Raw genomic sequence first — 16865 nt, 5'->3', positions numbered from 1 at the left:
TGAAAATGCATTTAAAATGACAAAACACACAAATTTACAACTTATCCAATATAAAATTATCCATAGAACATACATTACTCAATATATGATGAAGAAAATGGGACTCTCCGACATTTGTCTCCAGTGTTTACAAAACACTACAGACACTTATTTTCATGCTTTATGGTTATGCACTCCGGTTATGTATTTCTGGACTAAAGTCTTAGAAAAACTTTCCGCTATCTTGGACTATAGGATACCTTTATCTCCAAACTTGTGTTTGCTAGGTGACCTAACAACAACTGACTTACCACACAAACAATTTCAATCTACACTTGTAGCCCTTACTATCGCAAAAAAAACAATTCTTGTTAACTGGAAAAATAAACAAACTCTGAATATCGACCAATGGTCTAACCTCCTCATAAATCACATTTTAATGGAAAAAATATCGGCCTCAAATAAAAAACAAATATCAAAATTCATAGAAATATGGTCTACGTATATAGAATATTTTAACCTAATTCTGGTTATTTAATTCTGCCTGTTAGCGAGAGCCACCACATCATGATAACTTACATTGATGTCTCTGCATTGACAGAGTGTCATTGCGACAGTTTGTAACTAATGGTTGTATTTTTATAGTCAGGAACCCAGTTGCTGCCAACAGGATCGAGCAGATTCACCTCCAATGGGCACTAAGGGCTAATGTTCGGATTCACTGCATGCCAGGGGACTAACTCTACAGGTGCTGTCCCCCCCTGGCTGGGCGTGGGCGGGTCTGCCCCTCTGTTGGCTGCTGGGTGGCGGCTGCGTCTTGGTCGTTCCCTGGGTCTCGTGGGGGTGCTGTGTTGCGGGGCTCTCCCTGGTGTTCGGGGCGGCGCCGCTCCGGCGCGGTCCGTCGCCCTGGGCGGTCCGTCGCCCTGGGTCCGGGGACGTGGGTCGGGGCCTGTGGGCCGCCGGGGTGCCCCGTGGTTCCCTCTCCCCTCCCCCTTCCTCCCCCTTGCTTCCTCTCCCTCTTCGCCTCTCCCCGCCCGTCCTCCGCCTCCCTGTCCCTTCTCCCTCGTCGCCCTTCCTCCTCCTCTCCCCCTCTCTCTGCGGCCCTGCCGCTGCCTCCTGCCCTTCCTGTCGTCTCCTTCCCCCGTCCCCTCCCCTGTCCGCCCTCCTCCCCCTCCCTTAGGCCGGGGGTTCCATCCGTGGCCCGGGTCTCGGCGATCCGGGGGCCGGGAGAGTGGGCGGGATCGGTGTTGTGTCCGCCCCGCTCCGGTGGACCTCTGGGCACTTCGGGCGGGCCCCGGTATCCGGGGGGCGAGCCCCGTCGGGGTCCCGGTGGGGGATTGGTGGGCGGATGCCCCCCCCCCCCCGCCCGGTTGGGGGGGGCCCAGCTGGTCGCTCCTCTTAACTCACGGCACTAGTTTTGCACATTACATTTTAGGGCACATAACACACTTTGGGGGGGAGTGGGGTAGGGTGGAGACACCGTCTCCGCCCTGCAGCTCACCTCCAATTTTAATGCACCACACAACTGGTGGGGGGGGGGGGGCATCGGTTGGGGCGGGCCGCAGCATGGAGCAGTGCTGCGGTCACCTGTCCCCCCCGAGGCCCCCCTGGGTTTGCTCTCCGGCCGGTGGCCCCTGCGGGGCCCGGGGGTCGTCCTTTGGCGCTGCCGCGGCCTGGGGGGCCCTGAGGTGTTGCGCTTGCTCTGTCCTGGCGGGGGTCGACGGCTCCCCTCTTTGGTGGAGATTTTCATGCATGCCAGATCCACCACACCAGCATCTATCGATACTCAGACACAATTTGTTTCTCCCTCAGGTCATTGATTCGGTGGAGGCGGGTGTCTGTGGATCTCACTCTGCTTCGTCTGTCCTTTCTACCTTTCCTCAGTTTCTCCTTCGGGCCCTTGAGGTCTCCCTGATTTGTTGGAATTTAGATGTCTCTGGGGTTGGTGAAGGACTCTGGTTAGTGGCCCGGTGGGTGGTGTCTGGTCGGTGCTGGGCTTCGCTTTTCTTTCTTTTCTTTGGTCCCTCTTCGGGTCTCCTGGCGGCCCCACGACTCTGGCTGGATTTTGAAGTGTTCGGTTTAGGTGAACGGTATGGGCATTCTTATTTTTTTTACACGCACGCACGCACGCACACACACACATACCAAAAAAAAATAAAAAATAAAAAATAAAAAAAATAAAAAGGGAGAACAATGATGATGACATGTCAAATGATCAATACTGAGCTCTCCCCGAAAAAAAAAAGAAAAAAAAAGATTAGGGTATTTTCAATATACATAAATGATACTCAAAGTTTACTCAAAGATGCCATACATTGGGGTAGACGCAAAACATTACTCTCTTTTATGGTCTTACTTGACAAATGAATAAATAATGACATAATGTTCAAAGCCCGACATTTTTTGCTCTAGTGATCCCCCCCCCCCCTCTCTTTTTCTCAAATGAGATCTATGCCGAACCATATCTCCAGTTTGCAAGCGCAGGGCGCTACCAATGAGCTGAAACTCTGGGTCACCGGCACAGCTTAGGACCAGAGGTGTGTAGTAACATGTTACAATTACTCCAGTACATTTACTTGAGTACATTTTTTGGGGGAAAAACACTTCTAAAAGTAGTTTTACCACACAATTATTTTTGCTTTTACTTGAGTAGATGTGTGAAGAAGTAACGCTACTCTTACTTCGCTTCATTGGGCTACACTAGAGTCGTTACCCGCCGCCCCATTTATACAGTAGATTTACTGTATTTTCACGTAAGCGCGCCGCTTGACTGCAGCATTTTCGCAGACACATTATTTATATACAGGAAATGCGGCCCTGGTTAAAGACTGGCAGGCATGATTAGAACCAGAAAGAGTCAACTGAAAGATGACGTCTTTGTGCTTTTGCTTTGAGAAACCGCCACCTATGGTTGTTAGACTGGGAGGCAGCGCCGAGCGAGCTAAGCCACAATTTGTGAATGCATTGTGCATGCTTGGGCTAACATGTTTGCTTGCACTATTATTTGAGCTCAAAAAGGTTTTTTTATTTTATAATTTGAAGATGCCAGCATTTGCACATAATTAAATGAATAAATCAGACTTCATGTTCAAGCAGTTACTCAGTACAGTACTTGAGTATTCCTTTTAGCGAATACTTTTTTACTTGTACTTGAATGATTTTTTGATGACTACCTTTTAGTTTTACTTGAGTAATATTATTTTTTAAGTAACGCTACTCTTACTTGACTACAAATTTTGGCTACTCTACCCACCTCGGCTTAAGACCTTGTTTAAATGCTCAGGAAATGAGGTACATAAAAACCTGACCTACTTTATTCTTTTAAAAAAACAAAATAGATATTTTTTATATCATAAAGCAAACACAAAACCTGCCTTTTTCTCCCTACACCCCTTTGATGGACATGGGATCAGTCCGCGGTCTACTAGTCGCGGTAACAACACGGCGTTACTTCGCCTCCCATTTTCCCCGCAATGAACACCAGACATTTTCATGAATTTATAATACCCCATGGGACGCCCAGACAGAATGTAAAAAAGTGGACAAACAGTATTAAGTTGTTAAATTCCACTTTGGCATTTATACACAATAATGAATGTTTGAGATTGCAGACAAATTGTGAAGGCAAAGAAGTCCACACAGGCTATCATTAGCCCAGTCGGGAGACAGAAACATACTTTCAGGTTCACTTTTGACCAACTTTTGCATGAGGAAAATTCAAGAACTGTCAACAAAAAAAGGACACGTCTCAAATGTAGTTAAAAAGAAATCACTACCAATGCTTTGAACCTACTAGCAAGAATATTCCACTAGATGGTGCTAAAAAATTATTTAACTGCTTTGGCCTGAGAACGAAGGAAATAGCGGAGGATAGTTTCACCCAAAAAAATTCAGTGAACTCATGAATTTCACAATGTGAATATGTGAATATTCAATATATTTGTACTTTGTAAAATATTTGGAATTATGCATTTTATTATATCGTATACTGTATAATCAAATTAGTTAAATACAGTACACAAATCACTGCGGCGAATTATTTTGTATTTTTCAACTATAAATTGCCACTAAAGTTGAGCGTTTTGATCACATGCTGGGGGCTTCAGTAGTGTTTCTGTTGACACATCTGCCAGTTGCTGAAAGACAACTGTGCAATGTTCATAAGGTGCTAATCGGGGGCAATGACCTTCAGAGACCCCAGTGATTGTGACAAACGTAATAAAACAGAAGGTCGGTGTCATGATCATTAGTTTTGCTCCACATCTCCCATCAGATTAACAGCAGTAGACTTGGCTTCAGGCCAAAGTCGCCATATGACAGCTGTGTTCTTAAATTTACATTTCACCACCTACACAAGGCAACTTCCGTGGAGCACATACACACACATATATATATATATATATATATATATATATATATATATATATATATATACACACACATAAATATATACACACACATATATACATACACATATATATATATATATATATATATATAGATAGATATATACACATATATATATACATATATATATATATATATATATATATATATATATACGCATATATATATATATATATATATATATATATATATATATATATATATATATATATATATATATATATATATATATATACTGTCATGTTTTGGTTTTGGTTTTGGTTCTGTCATGTTCAGTTTCTGCTTTCCTTGTGTGTTTTCCTTGTCTTGTTGATTGTGACCCTGCCCTTCCTTGTGTTGTCCAATCAGTGCCCTCAGCCACTTGTGTCTGGTCCAGGTGTGTCTTGTTGCGTCATTAGTGTTGGTGTATTTAGTCTGCTGTCTCTCCTCTGTCTGTGTTGGTGCATTGTGGTATGTACGTTTGTCCTCATGTCATGCTGCCTGTTTTCAGTTCCCTCCCAAGTTCTAGTTCTAGTTCTAGTTCAAGTTCATGTTTTGTTGCTGTCTGTTTTTTGTTCCCTCTTTTGTTCAAGTTCATGCTTTGTTTTATGTTTTTGAACTTTAGAAATTAAATCCCTTTTTTTTGGACTACACCTCTGCCTTCCCGCATCTGGGTCCTAAAGCCCCCCGTTTTGACATACACACACACACACACACACACACACACATATATACACACAAACATATACTGTATATACACACACACACACACACACATATATACACACAAACATATACTGTATATACACACACACATATATATATATATATATATATATATATATATATATGTGTGTGTACTTACAAGCCAAAACTAAAGATTTCTGTTGCCTTATTAATAACATTTTCCTGAACTCTAAGAGAATCGACTTGCGCAAAGAAAGAAATGAAATATTCTAACCAGGACGAGAGGTGAGAAATTTTAGAGAGCAAGTCAGACTTTTTACACAGATTCCACAACACCTCAGTAAAAATAAGTCGTCTATTCATCTACTTTGTGTGTTCACAGTGCACCAAATACAGCTGACATGAAGCTACCCCGTGCGAGTACTGTTTCACATTCAGAGGTGTGGCATCTAACACAACAGAGTTTGGGGCTAGGGCAGACAAACCTTTGTGCTCAAAGGGCCACATTGAGTTTTAAAATGGACAGATGGGTTAGGCCAACTGCAGATAAAGTTAAAAAAACAAAAAACAAACAGGAGTTAAAATTTCCATTCACTTTCTATGGACAATTCTGAACATCCGGGCGCTTAAATTCAAATACAACAATCCAGAGTCCAATGCTTTTCATTGAGCAGAGAGCTTGTTTTCTACGACCACCATTTTGACTTGTGACGTATTGTCCATACCACTTAACCTCATTAGGGTCATGACATGAGTGTGTTAGCCGTTGGGCGAGAGTCAAATGCTACGTTCACACTGCAGGCAAATGCGACCCAGATCGGATTTTTTTGCTCAAATGTGACCTGTATCGGACTTTTTTTATGTCAGTCTGAACGGCTCAATTCCGATTTTTTCACATCCCACCTGGGTCACTTTCATATGTGGTCCTAGATCGGATATGTATCCGAATTTTTGCAATGCGACTGCAATCTGAACGGCTAGGTCGCATATATCCGACCTCGACGTCATCAAAAGTCCAATAAGCGCTCCATGCAGGCAGGGGCATTAAGCTTGATTTATGCTTGACGTACGTCAATCGGCAAAGTTGTTCCGAGTAACATGTTGTGACTTTATATTAAACTTTAATTTAAATCCACTTGAAGCATGAAGTATAAAGATGACATTTGTGGTGGTGATATTAGTAATCTAGCCACGCAGACGGCTCATTTATTACGCTCGTCAATGAGGTGAAGTCATCGTTGGGGAGAAAAAGAAAGGAGAGGTCTCCGTGAGATGAGGGGCTGAAAAGGCTCGCCTCATTTTCACAAAATATTATATTCCACCTCCTCCTGCATCACTCCTCTGTAGATATGAGATGGTAAAAATATGAGCCCGACTTATAAAAGTCAGTGGCCCTGACACGCTGGACCATACGTTTTATTTATTTATTTACAAATGAAGCTTACAGAAAATTGAAACATACGCTGGACCATACGCATTTACTTTCATAAACACAGCGTTGTGAGTGACGTTGTATCTTTTTCTGCGCATGCGGGTCACTTTGGGGACGCATTACGTTCACACAGCAGACAGACTGAGGTCACAATTAATAGGTAATGTGAACACTTACTAGTGTTGTTCCGATACTGATACTGATACTGACTAACCCTATTGCATTAAAACAGTGGTATAGGTATAGGTGAGTACTAACAAGTAACATGCCGATACCATTAATTCTGACGCTAATATAGGACTTTGGATGCAGCATCTTGTGTCTTGCTCATGCACGACATTCACTGATGTCTGACATGTTCACTGCATGCCGAGCTAAGATATCCTATTGGCCCTTGAATGCTCTGAACCAATGGCAGGACAGCTTTTTCATGTTGAGAAAAAAACAACTTGGTATCGGTATGGTATCGGCATCGGCCGATACTGCAAAGCTGGGTATCGGAATCAGGGGCCAAAAAACGGTATCGGAACAACACTAACGCTTACTCAAAAAAAATCGGATTTCCCCCCAAAAATCGGAATTGAGCATTAAGACCTGCATTGTGAACATAGCCAAAGAGAGAGAGTAAACTCTGAACTGGCAACCTGCGATTGGCTTTGACAAGCATAAACAATCATTCCTACTCACTTCCACATCCAATGACAATTTGGCCTCCGCATCCTCAATTATCCAATAACAAATGATTGACGTATCAGCAGCAGCCTAACAGAAGTAAGTAAATCATTTTATTTTTGTGAGAAAATACTATATATAGTATGATTGTTATTTATTGAATTGTAGCATCTTATTATATCTCATGTTTATTTTTAACCACACGTTGTTAACAAAAAAAGAGACAAGTATTACGTACTTACTGACACTGGAAGGGATTCATTGATTTTCCATTCATTTCAATGGGAAATATTACCTTGATTTATGAACATTTTAGGTATTGATAATAATAATAATAAAGTTTGTAACTTGAGGCTCCACTATACTTGAGTTGCATTACTTCTGGCGTCAAAGGGATGACAATGACATGTAATAGGTGCTGTAGGAAAAGCTGTACTAAAAATAGGAAGCAAGACTAAGTGAACAGCAGGTAAAGGCAGCAGCTGTCAGAACACCAGGCTACACAAAATAACAGCATCACAGTGGTGAGGTCAAAGATCAAGGATTCAGTGAGTTGATTCAGAGAGATTAAAGAGGACATTCACAACTGACGTGGAAGGAGCAGAAAAAGAGGTTGTGATTTAATGTCCTTTCCTGAAATATGATGTAAACTGCATCCCGCCTTAGGATCCCGTCGGAGGAGCTGGCTGAAGTGGCTGGGGAGAGGGAAGTCTGGGCTTCCCTGCTAAAGCTGCTGCCCCCGCGACCCGACCCCGGATAAGCGGTAGAAGATGGATGGATGGACTGCAATGTTTCCACGGTAAGAAAGCAAATTAAATTTATTAATGAAGACAGTAATGTACAGACTGTACTATAAAAGCTAGAGCTTGTCCTCTTATTTGACAATGTTAGTGTCAAAGGACATGTTTTTGTTTTTTTTTCTGGCAGAACAGGAATTGAAATGACACAAAATAAAATGGTTATCTTCACAGATTATATATTTTACGACGACGTATTAGGGTCACGTATAAATATATATATTTTTAGAGGGCGGGGGCAATATTATAAAACTCGTAAATTTGACACTTTAATAAAATCGCAAATTTGACACTTTATAAAGTGGCAATGTTAATTTTCTTGAGATAATTCCCTGATGACATGAAACAAGAACGCTAAACGAAAAGAAGATGAACACAAACTATTGTCTGAAGAGTTATGTGGCGTTTTATTTTCTCACATTAGCAATTTGATTATCTAGAGATCTGTGTCAAATTCAGGTCACTGACGGCCTGATTTGTGCAGGCAGAGAAAGTTCAGTTCCCACTGAAGCTGTTTTTTTTGTTAGTTTTTTTACATTTCTTACAGCAATATTCTGATTATATAAATAACAGACATAACTTTGGTCTATAATAAACCTTTCATACCATTCCCTCCCTATTATAGTCAATTTTTCACACTTGCATTAAAGCCTATGGTTAATTTTGCATCGTTAATTCATTTAATATGTATATTTAGGGAATGTCGGCGAAACCGGCATAGACAGAGAAAACTCGTGCAAACTCCGGTCAGAAAAACCTGAGCAAAAATTCTAAATCTGAACCACTAGAGGGGATAATACTGCAAAGGTTGAAACTTTCCATCCATCCATCCGTTTTCTTGACCGCTTTTCCTCACAAGGGTCGCGGGGGTGCTGGAGCCTATCCCAGCTGGCTTCGGGCAGTAGGCGGGGTACACCCTGAACTGGTGAGGTTGAAACTATCAACCTATAAAGTTGCTAGTCGCCTGCAGTGCTGTGTTTTTGCTGCCACAGCCACACAAGTGCTGACTGGGCAGAGACAATGAGAGTGTGGGTTCCAAAGCACCAGGTGTACCCAGAGAGGGAGGGGAACTAAAAAGTGTTTTTCAGAAAAACAACGTATTCTCATGGCTGACTGTTCAGTCAGCATATGCTGGAAATCAGCAGCATGTGGCTGCTGAAGCTGACTGTGTGCACTTTTAGTCTGGGGCAGCACTGCAGATTTTTGTTTGTGGAATCACCAATCCCATTTTCTTGCCTGGTTTGCAATATGCGCTAAAGAGCCATACTGTATGAGCTGAACTTTTAATACTTGAAAGTCAGGAAAAGCAATCTGAAACAGAGTATTATGTACTGACTATTTGTTGGTTGGTTAAGTTAGTGAGATTTCTTAAGTCCTAAAATAATTCTTCATGTATAAAAGAAATGGATGGATTGACAAACACTAATACAGTATATATACACAATCTATGTGCCCCCAATAGTTTAAAAAGGTATTCTGATTAATATTGAGTTTGTGGAATATTAATTAAGCATCAAACCACCTGTTTTTATCTATCTCGGGGGCGGCCATTTTGGCTGAAAATGACATCACAGTGCCTAAGGGCTCAGGTAACCAATCACGGCTGACCTGTTTTGTGGGTTTGGTCATGTGACATTCACAAGAGGACCCTGTCATGTTTCAGTTTTGTGGGGTTGGGTTTTGGTTTGATTTTGGGTGCTCATGTTCCTTTTTGTCTGTGTTCAGTGTTTTGTGTTCCTTGTCATTCCCCTCGTCTCGTTATGTGTAACCACGGCCGCCTGTGTGTCTTCCATTCCCCTGTGTGCCAACCTATCAGTAAGTGCGTTTCCATTACCCTCAGTTTTGCGCAAAAGGCAAGTTGCGCAAAAGCAAGCTAGTAATGGAAGCACATGATTTTGGAAAAAAACTCTCAAGTATCGCACAAAAGTTTTTACGTTCGCATGAGGTCATTTTTCAGATTGTCGAAATAGAAGTTTCACAACTTTTCGCAAAAGTGTAATGGAAACACTTTTTGCGCATTCCCTGTAGTCATGTGGCCCCTGCCGGGTCACGGAGGAAAAGAAGTAGGAAGTACGAAGTCACTCGCTTTCGTGTCGGAGCTGCCTCCGGAAGGAATAACAAGTCTGTTTAAGCACACAGCGATTCAGTAATGGAGCCAATATGCCGCCGTTCAATGCCCTTCCCATATCGTTGCATTAGAAATGGCCGTTGCCCCTGGCAACGAGCGACATATGGCGCACGTCGTCGTTGAAATCCATCCGTCACCATAACACGAGTTATAAGCGCGCGCACACACACCGACACCAAAAGGCCGAACCCGTCCGATGAGGGGAGGGATATGTTTTTAAAGTAATATTAACAACTCCAGGGGTCTGTCTTCCATAAAAATCATGAGCACCTCCTACAGAACTGCGAGATCTCGCGAGACGGGACATTACGAGAATTGCGCCTCAGAAGCGAAACGCTCTTCAATGGAAACACCGACAAGTCGAAATTATACTTTATCAAAATAGTACAAAATCGATTTTATTTTTGCGAAAAACTAATAGAAAGGCAGGTAGTGCCCTCAGCCGCTTGTGTCTTCCCCAGGTGTGTCTTGTCAAGTAATTAGCAGGTGTATTTAGTTTGTGGGGTTTGTCCAGTCAGTTTGGGTGCATTGTCTATTTTATGTGTGGAAGTTTGTGTGCCAAGTCTTCGTCACAGCCAAGCCGTCGTCACCACAGCCAAGCCGTCGTCACCACAGCCAAGTCATAGCCACTCCACAGCAAGTCAAGTCAAGGCACATCAGGTCCTAAAGTCTAGTCACGTCATGTCCAGTCATGGCGTCTAGTCTAGCCACGTCCTGTCCAATCATGGAGACCAGTCTAGTCACGTCCCATCCAATCATGGAGACCGGTCTAGTCACGTCACGTCCAGTCATGGTTGTCTGTTCACTCTTTTCCCTATGTTTCATTAAAGTACCACGCATTGCACTTGATTTCTGTTTACTACCTTATTTTCCTGTATTTGGGTCCACCATCCCTCAATCACTCACATCCTACATGACAGACCCGTAAGGTTGCTGGCACCGTGGAGCATTGTAAAACAATCCATTGCAACCAACGGATTTCGAATGGCTGCACTCCGTGCTGTCAACTACGGGTCAAGTAAATCGGCGAATTTGCATCATGATGTAACCCTGACGGCAATGGCAGAGAGAGACTGTTTGTATGAAGGAGTCCGGAAATTACAGTAAATGTTTATATTTGACTTAGCTATGTTTTAAAGCCCCAGTGTGTAATCCTCCTTAGTGCCATCTAGTGGTAAAAAAAAAAAAAGCATTTAGAAGCACGCAAGCGCACGCACACTACGATGGCTCAGAGAGCAACGGCGACTTGACAGTCGGGAAGCCCGGCAAGTGACACCGAAAGACCAAGCGAGCTGAAATTAGCCAAAGCAACTAACAAGAGCGGCTAGCGGGAGTTAGTCAGAACCATAGGCTGGAGTGGCTAGCAAGAGCGGCTAGCGGGAGGAGCTAGTAAAAAAAAAGCTAGTAAAATTGACGACCACCTGCAGGCCCCAGTTGTGGATGGTCGACGCTGAGGCGGTCCGACACTCGATGGAAGCACCACCCGGGCTAGCTACATTCGTGAAGTTGTCCTTTGGGCATCCGTAGCAGGAAGATGGCGGCAAAACTTGGCAGCCTTTTGTAAGGTGAGACTACAGCCATGTAATATAATTAGCGTTTACTATACCTACGATTATATATTTAAAAAAAAAAAACGTTTATGCGATACAACACTTTTACAGTCTGTTTTTAAAATGACTAAATTATTAGTTCACCACTAGATGGCGCTAGGGATCACTGACTGTCCCTTAAAGTTGAAACAAAAACAGTAAGTGCAGGGGGTTCAAAGGATCAGCAGCATACAATGGTGTCCAAATTCGGTCCTCGAGGGCCGGAGACCTGCAGGTTTTGAATGTTTCTCTTCTCCAACACACCTGAACCAAGCAAGCAAGCTCTGCATAAGCCTGATAACGATCCTGTTCATTAGAACAGATGCCTTGGAGAAGGGAAACATCCAAAACCTGCAGGACTCGAGGACCAAGTTTGGACACCCCTGTTCTAGAAGATAGTGAAAATTAAAAAACAAAACAAAAAAACAACAACTAATAACTCCTGAGTTTACCCAATCTTAAAATGAGCTCTTATCAACCAGTGTTTTTTTTGTTTGCTTTTTAAAAAAATTTTTTTTAAATAAAACTGATGTCCATATGACTCAAAATAACAAATATTAGTCGACTCAATATCCCTAATTAAAACAAAAAAAAAAAAATTCTGTGTAGTGTTCTGTCTGGAATGTAATTGTTTTGAGTACATTGCTAAAAAAATATACTGACAATACAATCAGAAATTAAAAGACAAGTTCCAGATGTCAGGCTCCTGAGCTGCCTGGTCTAAAGTCAAGGCCTTGATTCAGCAAGCTGCATATGACATAACACTGACTCTGACAAAACCATTCAGCACAATGTCATATTTTCAAAGTGCAGCAGATGAACAACACTAAAGTTAAATGTTCCAAGGCATAATTCATGTTTTTTTTCTTGCCCACCATACGCCGTTGTATGCTAGCTAGCATTGAAAACAAAGCACAATGTATTTCCTGTTGATTAAAAAGTTTCAACTTCAAAATTAGTCTTCAACTCCAGGAATTGCTAGAAATGCATTTGTGAACATTAAGTACACATAGGTATAGCGGTGTTAATGCCTGCATGCTAGCTTGAGTCAGAGTGCTGAAAGTGAGCTTAAAAACAGAAAGCGGCTTTAAAATTAATCGGGCCTTGTGTGGGATTAAAGGACACTGTGCGCTGATGTGGAGTACAGCCGTCCTCCCCACCACCCACACAAACACACACATGCTCGGCTGGCACAAGCTGTACTGTATAGAGAAAATCCAGAAAGTAGCCTGACCCACATGAAATCGAATGCACCAAACAATTGGTGAAGAAATAAGAGAGGAAAATAAAATGTAAAAAATAAAATTCACTCAAGACTTGAGTACTCGTACTGGTATCAGTCAGAAAAAAAGTGGTATTGCCATCCATAATTATTCTTATATTATTATTTTACTTGTTATCTATTTTCTGGTTCTTTTCAGTTACTTTCAAACTAAAGCTGGGTTTTGGTCAAATAAATCAATACCGGGTTACAAATAATTGCGTTTACGTTTCCATAATCGGCCAGTCCCAGATGTAACTGAAACGAACAGTAGTTTAGAGAGAGAGAGAGAGAGAGAGAGAGAGAGAGAGAGAGAGAGAGAGAGAGAGAAACAAATGAATATGGCATACAACTATTGTGATAAATGATTAGATAATCTGCTGAGAGAAGATGCATGAACACCACTTATATATATACATATACATATGTATATATATATATATATATATATATTTGTGTATATATATGTATATGTATATATATTTATACACATATATATATATACATATATATATATATATACATATATACAGTATATATATTTATATATATATATATATATAAACACACACACAACACTGCAAAAAGATTGCAAGTCGAAGTGTTTACTAAGTCAACAACTCTGAAGTAGAGACCGTCATTCATATTAACTTATAATTCATTAGCCTTTATTTTAGTGTAAACCTAAAAAGAAGATTCAGTATCTGATCCAAAAAAAAATCATAATTTAAGTCTATCATTCAATCATTGAAATGATTTACAGTATCATCATGAGACCTGTCTACAAGCACACAAAAACAAATTATATTTTTTCAAGCAGACAATGTCCTTTGATCAATTTGTGCAAAACACTTGTCAATGTTGAGTCAATGTCGACTACAAAGGCACTAGAGAAATAGAGATGTCTTCCACAACTGTCTTCACATTTAGTTTTTTCGCCCAGTCACATCAAATGAACTACCGACTGTCGTCTGTGTGTGAAATTACACAAACATGAGGGAAGAGATAAATATAGAGACCCATACTAATTTTAGCTGAAAACAACTGCTTCAGAATAATTTGGCTGGCTCGCTAACTTGTTAAAAGGAAAATAATGTACTAGTCTACAATAGAGGTTTGCTCTTTAAGGCAGACCTTGTCAATAACTCAATTTGTAATTGGTTCTGAAAAGACTTTTAATTGTTTTTGTATGCAAATTCAACATGACTTGACGTCGAGTCCCACATCACACTTACATTTTTTTTTTTTTTAAAGAACAAATATTAAGCAAAGGTGTGTTTCTGTAAAAGGTGTTAATTTGTGGAATGATTTTGGAACTGACCTGAAAAGATGTCAGTTACTTGCTAAAATTAAAAAAAAAGTTTGAAAGCAAAGTTTTAAAAAATTACTTACATCAGACATGAGCTGTTAAAAATGTACATATGCTGTAATTTCTTTGGATGTATTGGTATGAGTGTAATGAAAATTGTATATGTGAGTATGAGGATATGATTTATAAATGTATTATGGTACATGCCTATGAATTTCATGTACATATGTCGCTGGCAAACGTGCGTATGTTAAAGTGCACTTGTATATATGACTAGGTTTATACATTTCCTTTTGTTGAAATACATTAACCTTATCATTTTATCAACATAAAATGAATAAGGGGTAGGACTAGATTTTAACTTCCTCCTACCCCTTCTGAACATATAAACTATTTTCTTTCTTCCTATACTTGCTTTTCTTTTTCACTTCAATTTATATTTTAAACTTGTAATGTGTTTTCTTTATGTTTATATGTTCAATAAAAGAAACATAAAGCCACATTCACGAAAGATAAACTATTTCATATGTAATTGTCTTCATTTGGGTCACCCTGACTGGGTGGTATGATAAACTCAACCTGCTGTTTCACATAAAGGCAACTTGGTCAAAATACTGTCACTAAAATCTGAAGTACATAGATAGATCACCTAAAAAGACCCTCTGCTTTAAAATATTGCACTCATGAGGTTGTTGTGGATTACAAGGAATGAGTGGATTACATGACATCCACAACAAGGGTCATGTACAAGATAAGACCGTTTTGGTACGACTAGTGGCTCACAATTCTCCATCTCTAATAGAAAGCCTCTTGCTCAGTCATCAGCCCCTGAAGTGTCAGTCGTAACTGCCTCACGACACTTTCCCACACCTTCCGCGTTGACAGTCCAACACTCAAGTGACATTTTCACTACACTTCAAGATATTTCATGCACTGTGCCACCGGCCACAAGGGGGCAGGTGAGATGCTGAGATTTTCCTTTGCTGTCACATTATTCATTTCTGGTCGTTTCCATGGAAAACCGTGACAATGTCTGTGAATGTGTCACTGTACAGTCAATTTACTGGCAAGAACACAATCCACTGATGCATTGATGATGACACATTCTGTATCATCATTTATTATACAATGGCAACACTCATTCCGCAAAATGTGAATTTATTACTGGGTTTGGAGTCTACAATGGTGCATAACTGAACTAGATTAGACTGAGTGGTGTATTTAATGTTATGGCTAGCCTATGTAAGGACATACAGAATGTATCAGCAACATCTGCAAGGCCTACATTTAAAACATCTTCAGATAACAACTCGGGTTATTACAACCTTAGTAAGAACTAAATGTGTGTTTAAATGTAAATGTATTTAAAACAAATACAAATTGATTGCAACACAATGAATTATAGTTAAATAATACTCCTACTCCACAATAGTCGTTTCTTGTATTAGAGGGTATACGGAGACAGTGTAAAAAAATAAAAATAAAAAAGAATGCAATTTCCAAGACGACCCATCACATCTGTTCCTGTGCGCACTGGTAACAACATCGACGAAGAGACGCGCTCGTGTCCAAACACACACAAAAACACATTTACTGATATAAACTGCGTTTAAATGAGGAAATAATAATAATAAAACAGCTCGTTTTAAAGCGGAAACAATCAAAGAGGCGGTGGGTGCACCTGTCTGGAAATGGCGCACACTGTGAAAAAATATGTCAACAAATTCTCTGTGTAGGCTCGCAGAGATGTTGAAAATCACTCACCCGCTCAGCTCTGATCATCCAGCAGGAAATAACAACGTCAGTGTGTAAAAGTCGATTCTTACAAGTTATAAATCCTTCTATTTGTAGAATTAGCCAAGTAGTGATCCAAACGTTTATCAAGCAGCTTGCAATGTGTTTAGGTACCCAGCATGGAAATTGTGATTTGCCCTCAGCTTTGTCTTACCGGCACCAGAGGCGCCAACACCTTGTCAACATGCTGCACTATTATGATCATACCAGATTGTACTTTTTTATAAGGGCATATTTGTGTTTTAAATACTGTATAGTAATTGCAGCATATACGTATTTAAAACCATTGATAGCGTATGCATTGGCAATAACAGTAGAAGACAGTTGTGGGATAACACAACTAAAAAAATAATTTACCCCAAAATAACTAGGATACTGAATATAAATTCATTGTTCTTATGGATTCTAATCACCTGGATTCGAGGGATACTGTGTGAATATTTGTGAATTAATTATTCACAAATTATGATTAAAAAAAAAAGATAATGTATTGCTTTCATGTTACCTGCTGAATATTTTGCATGTATATTCTTAACCATATGTACTACTGTCAACCTGTTGTACAATTAGACAATCAGGCCTACAAGACAACACTCGGGGTTAACATGTATTACCCTTTTATATACGAGAGTGGGGGTGAGACTGCTACGTAATGAAGCAAGTGTATTTGTGGATTCAGCCAATGGGAGCAGCCTAGGCAGAAGCCTGCACCAATCACCGTCCTTTGTATTGCTGTTCTTTGCGGAGCTTTATCATCAGTAACCAAGGATACTGATCGTCCCTGAGTCATATAAAAATCAATATATCCATGTTCACTCAGTGATTGGAACT

The 16865-nt window shown here is 40.5% G+C and overlaps 1 protein-coding gene across 8 annotated transcripts in view; it reads right to left on the bottom strand.

Moving 5' to 3' along the window:
* LOC144036860 (protein 4.1-like) overlaps positions 1 to 16159 on the bottom strand; it is a 138539-nt gene extending 122380 nt beyond the window's left edge. For all 8 annotated transcript variants that reach the window (XR_013288742.1, XR_013288743.1, XR_013288744.1 and 5 more), the window contains exon 1: positions 16005 to 16159. The gene's annotated coding sequence lies outside the window, so the exon portion shown is untranslated. The remainder of the gene's footprint in view (positions 1 to 16004) is intronic.
* Between the last annotated feature and the right edge of the window lie 706 nt (positions 16160 to 16865).

The sequence above is a fragment of the Vanacampus margaritifer genome, chromosome 17 (assembly GCF_051991255.1).
Source record: "Vanacampus margaritifer isolate UIUO_Vmar chromosome 17, RoL_Vmar_1.0, whole genome shotgun sequence".
Lineage (NCBI taxonomy): Eukaryota > Metazoa > Chordata > Actinopteri > Syngnathiformes > Syngnathidae > Vanacampus > Vanacampus margaritifer.
Note: the sequence above shows the minus strand (reverse complement) of the source record. Positions and strands in the feature narration are given on the sequence as shown.